Source organism: Arachis ipaensis, chromosome B7 (assembly GCF_059453495.1).
Source record: "Arachis ipaensis isolate K30076 ecotype BB chromosome B7, ASM5945349v1, whole genome shotgun sequence".
NCBI lineage: Eukaryota > Viridiplantae > Streptophyta > Magnoliopsida > Fabales > Fabaceae > Arachis > Arachis ipaensis.
The window spans coordinates 99,943,020-99,950,860 of record NC_142442.1 but is presented as its reverse complement, the minus strand read 5'-3'; the positions used below and the strand labels follow the sequence as shown (position 1 = coordinate 99,950,860).

Sequence of the window (7,841 nt, the reverse complement as noted above, 5' to 3'; positions counted from 1 at the left end):
AAGAGGTTGCCTAATCGAGGAAAAAGGATCTAAATCACATGGTGGCTAGCTACAACATGCAATTCAAAAGAGTTATAAGCTCGAAGACAATTCTCATCACTTGGTATTTTTCAAAAGGTAAGCATGAAGAACTCAAAACCAAGTAACAAAATATAACCTCAATCATAGAATCCAACAAAGATTATCTAAAAACATTCATGCTAAAATAGCATTTAGGCAATAAGGGATATAGCAATGTATAGTAAACAAAGTCAATACTCCAACACTTATGATGAAAAGAGAGAAAATAAAATGAAAACTAAACTAAAACTAACTAATCAACTAACTAACTAACTAATTTGTTAACTAAAATAAACGGTTGTCAGTGGTGTTTGGAAGTGTTGGATGAGGGGTAGGAGGAGGAGGGAAGAAGAAAGGAAAAAGGGAGAAATGGAAGGAGGAGAAGAAAAGAAATGGATGGAAGAAAGGGCATCCACGCGCACGCACGCATGGCGCGCGCGCGTCGTTGGCTTATTTCGAGAGTGGCGCGTACGCGCGAGTCGGTTTGTGCGAAAGGCACAACGTTGGCGCGGCGCAGGCACAACTCTCTGGAAAATGTATGGAGGTTGGAACTTCTCAATCCACGCGTGCGCACGCATGGCGCGCGCGCGTGGATGGTCGAAAATACTGGACGTGCGCATACGCGCCATGTACGCGTACGCATGGATGGTGCTCTGTTTTTCAAAAAAAAATTTTTCTATGTTTTTGCACCAATCCAAGCATTCCAAACCTCCAAACACCTACCAAAACACCACAAAACCTTATTCAACATACTTAAACTACCAAACATACTCAACTAACTAAACAAAACATGAAATTAAACTAATTCTACCGATATATACAAAAGAGAAAATGAAAGGATTTTACCATGGTGGGTTGTCTCCCACCTAGCACTTTTGTTTATTGTCCTTAAGTTGGACTTATGGGGAGCTCCTCTCAAGGTGGCTTGTGCTTGAAGCTATCCTTGAACATCCACCAATGCTTGAATCTCCAATGAGCTCCATTCTTCAATTTTAATATCTTCAAGCCTTGATAGAGTTCTTCACAAACCATGGGCTCCCAAAATTGATCCTCATATATTCCCGGATCCCATATCTTATTTCCACACCCATCTTCAGGTTGATTATCATTATTCCATTTGGGTGGCATGACCTTAGAATTCTCAATAAAGTGACCAAACATTCTCCTAGACCCAAACAATCTAGCTCTATACCAAGCCGTGCAATTAAGCTTTGAACATGCAACCATAATGAGCCTAGAATAATGTTTCCAACCACTAGCCATTTCCTTTTTGCTTTTAAAGCCACAAATATGTCTAAGTTGACCATCCGTCTCAAGCAAACCATATTCAAGGGGAATAATAAAGCTTGAGTATAAGGAATTTACCCACTTGAATGAAAGAATGGATGGTGGTGGCTTGGGGAGAGGTATCTCCAATGTGCTAGCGAGCTTCACTCCCTTGTGTTCTTCCTTGTCAATCTCCACCTCTTCATAAACCTCTTCATTCTCAATCCTTTGTTCATCAACTTCATCTAGCTCATCTCCATCACTCAAGTCATAAATGGGAGGTTGAGAGAAATCTACCTCCACATCACTTTTAAATTCATTGGGAGAGGATTCTTCAAATTCAAAGGATTCTTCACCAAGAAGATTGGATGCATGATCTTCATCACCAAGGGAACTCAATTCTTGCTTCATTCTCTCCAAGTCTTCATATAGAATATGCCTTGGAGGTTGTGCACATTCCTCCTCAACATCAAATTTACTCTTCTTGGAGGGATTTTCTTTGATTTTAGCTTCCCATGGAAGTTCCGCGTCTCCTAAGTCTTCAACCACTTCTTCCTCTTCTTCAATGGTCATAGGTTCCTCCAATTGTTCTAACACAAAGTAGCCTTCCTCCTTTTCCACCGGAGTTTCCAATCTCTCCTTCATGCTATGCTCTTCTTGAGCCATGGGAGTTCCTTGAGTGTCCAAAAGTTGGGATGCTAATCGGTTTACCACCGCATCCAAGGCGGTCATGAATTGTTGCACATCCCTTGTCATCTCCTCATGTCCTTGAAGAAGAACACCAAGGGTTCCATCCATTAGAGGTTGGAGTGGATAAGAAGGTTCATTGTCTTGGAGAAAGGGTTCAATATAGGAAGGTGGTTCTTCTTGGTGAGGTGGTGGTGTGTATTGAAGTGGTTCTTGGGAGTAGTAATCTTGGAATTGTGGTTCCATGTATGGCTCATATGGTTCAAAAGGAGGTTGGTATGGTAGGTAAGGATCATGGTCATATGGAGGTGTTTGTTGAAAATAGGCTTGTGAGTGTGGTTGAGATTCATGTTGAGGATATGACTCATAGGCATATGGTGGTGGTTCTTGAAAGTCACAAGGAGATTCACCATAGCCATTGGATTGATATGCATCATAGAATGGCTCTTCTTCATAGTGCATGGGTGGAGGTTGTTGCCAAGAGGATTGATCATAAGCATATGGCTCCTCCCACCTTTGGTTATCCCATCCTTGACACACATCTTCATTGTAGCTCCCATCACCTACAACATAGTTGTAATCACACTCATAGCCAAAATGAGAATTCATGGTGAAAGGATAAAATAAAAACAAAAGCTAATAGAAAACAAAAGAAACAAAATTCTACAACTAGCAAATAAAGCAAAAAGCAAGATATTCACACTATTCACATATGTACAATAACCAATAACATAACACCATTGCAATTCCCCGGCAACGGCGCCATTTTGACGATTGGATTTTTGATGGTATAGAATTTCACAAATGAATTCTCGTTGCAAGTATAGTTTCTAAACCAAGCAATAATCCTTTCATACAAAAGATTGTTTGTCACAAGTAACAAACCCCTAAAATTAATAACCGAAGTATTCAAACCTCGGGTCGTTCTCCCTAGGAATTGTAATGAAGTGTCTTGTTATTGGTTTAAGTTGTTTTGGGGTTTTTAAGCTTTTGGACAAGAAATATAAATGGCAAAGAAAATAAACTAACAACTAACAAAGCTCTTGGCAAGATATGAGAACTAGAAGTCCTATCCTAGTTATCCTTCTCAATTGTGATGAGAATTGTTCATTGCTACCACTTAGTTAACCCTTACTAAAGAAAGGAAAGTCAAGTGGATGAATTGACTTGAGCCACAAGTCCTAGCCAACTCCCAAGGAAAGACTAGCTTTAGTGCACTCTAAACCAATTAGCAATCTCTCCAATTATCAATCAACAAAGGAATTAGATAACTCAAGTGTCACTAATTACTCTACCTAGGCCAAGAGGAACAAAATCTAACTAATAGCTATAAGAGACATTTCATCAAACACATAAAAGGCAATAAAAGTAAACAACATAAATTGCAAGAATTAAAGAGAGATCTAACTACAAAGGCAAGAGATCAACAATAGAAAAGCAAAGAAGACACATTTATTATGAATTACCTCTTATTGAATTGGAAGAATGTAGAAGGAACAATACTAGATCTACAACAATGTATAAGAACAACATAAAGGAAATTGCAACAAAAGAATGGAAGAAGAATCAATGTAACTACAAGGAATTGAGATGTAGAAGTAGAGAAAAGCAAAGATTAAAACCTAGATCTAAGAACTAAACCTAATCCTAATCCTAATTCTAGAGAGAAGTGAGAGCATCTCTCTCTAGAAATTAACTCTCACTACTAAACTAATTGGTAACTAACACCTAAAGTATGAAAAGTATCAAAAGTATGTTGATTCCCTTTCAATCCTTGGCTTAAATAGCATCAAAAATGAGTTGGATTGGGCCCACAAGGCTTCTAAAATCGCTGGCCACGTTTGCATTAAGTGGGTCATATGCCACAATCGGCGCGTCCGCGTACTGTGCGCGTGCGCGCCCCTATGCGCGATGCAACTATGGCAAATCTTATATCGTTTCGAAGCCCCGGATGTTAGCTTTCCAACCCAACTGGAACTGCATCATTTGGACCTCTGTAGCTCAAGTTATGATCGATTAAGTGCGAAGAGGTCGGCTTGACAGCTTTCCGGTTCTTCCATTTCTTCATGAGTTCTCCAACTTTTCATGCTTTCTTTCTTCATTCCCTTGATCCAATCTTTGCCTCCTAAACCTTAAATCACTTAACAAACATATCAAGGCATCTAATAGAATCAAGGTGAATTAAATTTAGCTATTTTAAGACCTAAAAAGCATGTTTTCACTCTTAAGCACAATTAAAGGAGAATATACAAAACCATGCCATTTCATTGAATAAATGTGGGTAAAAGGTGATAAAATCCCCTAAATTCAATACAAGATAAACCGTCAAATTGGGGTTTGTCACTAGCCATAGTGGATATTTAACTTCTCTTATGAATCCTACCTCCAGTAGTGCCTGTACCTGTTCTTCTACAGCTTGGGATCATTCTGGTCCAAGTTTTCTTCGTCTCTGTTGCACCGGCCGAGATCCTGGATAGACCACCAACTTGTGGCACATTAGCTTGGGGTCTATGCCTGGCATGTCTGTGGCTTTCCATGCGAAGAGATCGACATTATTGCGTAAGAATTGTATCAGTAATTCTTTTGAGTCTCCTCTTAGGATTGTTCCGATATTAGTTGTTTTGTCTGAGGTGTCTCCGATCTGAACCTTCTCTATCTCGCCTTCTGGCTGCGGACGGAGTTCTTCTCATCGCTGAACTCCGCCAAGCTCAATTGTATAAACTCTTCTCCTCTGCCTCTGAGATTTAGACTTTCGTTATAACAGCGGCGCGCCATCTTTTGATCTGCTTTTATTATAGCTATCCCTTCTATAGTTGGGAATTTCATGCGTAGATGCGGGGTCGAGACTATTGCGCTAAGTTGATTTAGTGTGGTCCGACCTATTAGGGCATTGTAGGCTGAACTCACGTCAACCACAATGTAGTCTATCTTGAGCATCTTGGATTGGTTCCCTTTTTCGAAGGTTGTGTGTAGTGATACGTATCCCAGTGGTTGTACTAGGGTATCTCCTAGTCCGAACAAGCTGTTTGGGTATGCCTTAAGCTCCCTTTCTTCCAAGCCGAGCTTGTCGAAGGCAGTTTTGAATAAGATGTCGGCGGAGCTCCCTTGGTCTATTAATGTGCGATTTAGATTAGCATTTGCCAATATGATAGTGAAGACCATGGGATCGTCGTGTCCCGGGATGATGCCGGATGCGTCCTCTTTAGTGAATGTTATCGCAGGGATGCGGGTGCTTCCTCCTTTCCCTCGACATGATATACTTCTTTGAGATATCTTTTGCGAGATGATTTGGAGATCCCACCTCCTGCGAATCCACCGTGTATCATGTGGACGTGTCTCTCTGGTGTCTGCGGTGATTGTTCAGTTCATCCGGTATCTTCGTTCCTTCGTCTCTTTCTTTGGTCATCATCTCGGGTGGCCAGAAATCGATCTAATTTTCCTTCTCTTACTAACTTTTCTATGATTTTTTTTTAAGTCGAAGCACTTGTTGGTGGAGTGCCCTCGGACTCGATGGTATTCACAGTATTCCTTCCGGTTTCCTCCTCCCCTTTTGCTTTTGAGTGGCCGCGCTGGGGGGATTTTCTCTGTATGGCAGACTTCTTTATATACGTCGACCAGGGATGCCCTGAGAGGGGTGTAATTATGGTATTTTTTGATTTTCTCCCCTTGTCGATCTTCTTTCCTTTTGGATTCCTTGTCTTTATCTCGGTAGGGGGTCCCCGATTTTGAGGTTTCTCCCAACCGAGCGTTTTCTTCCATGTTGATATATTTTTCTGCTCGCTCTTGTACTTCGTCTAAGGAGGTAGGGTACTTCATTGATATAGATTGGCTAAAAGGGCCCTCTCGTAGGCCATTAATGAGTCCCATGACGGCGGCCTCTGTTGGTAAGCTTTGTATGTCCATGCATGTTTTGTTGAATCTTTCCATGTAGTTGCGGAGGCTCTCCCGATCTCCTTGTTTGATCCTCAATAAACTGGGGGCGTGCTTGGCCTTATCTTTCTGGATGGAGAATCTGGCTAGGAATTTTTTGGCCAGGTCGTCAAAGTTTGAGATGGACTTTGGAGGTAGGTTGTCGAACCATCTGATTGCTGTCTTTGTGAGAGTTGTTGGAAAAGCATTACAGCGAACGGCATCTGAGGCGTCGGTGAGGTACATTCTGCTTCTGAAATTGCTGAGATGATGGTTGGGATCTGTGGTGCCATCATACAAAATCATATCCGGGAATTTTTTAGTCTTTTGGAATTTTGGTTTTCATGATTTCCCTGGTGAATGGGTCTTGCTCTTTGCATGAATTTTCGTCTGGGGTGGTCCGAGGAGCTTTTGATTTGATATCGGCTTCTAATTGCTGTAGTTTTTCTTCCAATTCTCGATGTTGCCGTACCTCTCTTTGTAGATCCTTTTCGATCTCTCGTTGTTGTTAGGTTTCTTTTTCAAGTTTCTTTAAGCGATCTTGAAGCGCTTCTATTGCTCCCAGATTTGGTGAGTTTTTGTCCCCGTTGGATTTCGGGGTATCTTTCAGTATAGTGTCCGTGTTTTTGTGCGGCGTTCTATCTTCTAGATCTGAATCATGGTCATTGTCATGGTCGTCCGCCATGGTGATGGGATGACTTCCAGGTTCCCCGGCAACGGCGCCAATGTTTCGAGGGTTACCTGAAACTGGAGGTCGATCTCGGTCGAGATCTTCTGTGCAGGTCGGAGCAGTTATGTCTGACTTGTTGGACTGGCTGCACTGCCGATCCTTGGTCACCGGATGGTGGGGGGTACTTGCAAGAGACTCCGATGCTTAAGTTAGCATGGGTATTAAACATGTTTTATGTAGAATCAGCGTATGAGTTATACCTGGGTGCTCCAGTGTATTTATAATGGTGTGATAGTGACCTTTTTAGATAAGATAAGTTAGTTATCTTATCTTATCTTTATCTTTTGAGTTGAGGTCAGCTTATCTTCAAGGGAACCGCCCCTATCTCTATAGGCTTGGACGGCCTGTGGATTTGGGTCGTGTTCCTCTATTTGGGCCCTTTATTGGGCTCTCCTGTTGATTTGGCAGACCTCTTTGAGAAGAGGTCGGGTAGCCTGACCTGAAGAGGTCGGTCACTTTGTCACCAATCATCCCAGGTCCGGTAGCTCGACCCAGGGTATGAACAATTTCCAACTGAAGCTACAGACAGATTGAGAAAAGAGATCTCCTGCATTGTTCAAGGTGAATCAGAAACTCTCTATGAGTACTAGGAGCGTTTTAAGAACCTTCTGGACACATGCCCCCATCACATTATTGACAGGCTAGTGTTAATCAGATACTTTACTCAAGGCATGAAGCCTCATGATAAAACTACACTAGATGGTGCTAGTAATGGTTCTCTGAAAAAGTATAAGACCACAGATGAAGCATGGCAACTGATCAGCAACTTAGCTGAGTCTACCAGGAATCACAGGCACAGGAGCAGCCACTCAAAAGTTGTTACAGAGGTTTCCTCTAGCAGTGAAACTACTACTCCTACAAAGAGTATATGTGAAATGACCAACTTACTGAAGCAAATGCAGTTAAACCAACAACAACAAGCTCAGCCTTCCCCACCACAATAAAGCCAACAGTGAATTCCCAAAGAGTATGCGGAATCTGTGCTGATTATAGTCATTATACTGATGAATGCCTGCAACTCCAACAAGAATACAACACTGTGGCAGCTACTCATAACTTCTATGACCGCCCAAATCAAGGATACAATCAACAAGGCGGCAATTACAACCTAGGAGGAAACTATAACCAAGGATGGTAGGACAACTCCAACCAAGGTTGGAGAGATAATTCCAACCATGGCTGGAGGGAT

The 7,841-nt window shown here is 41.8% G+C and overlaps 1 non-coding gene across 1 annotated transcript; it reads right to left on the bottom strand.

Moving 5' to 3' along the window:
• Nucleotides 1-7,179: 7,179 nt before the first annotated feature.
• LOC148553506 (small nucleolar RNA R71) lies at nt 7,180-7,286 on the bottom strand. Its single transcript, XR_015893052.1, has one exon. It is a non-coding gene; the product is annotated as a small nucleolar RNA R71 (small nucleolar RNA).
• Between the last annotated feature and the right edge of the window lie 555 nt (nt 7,287-7,841).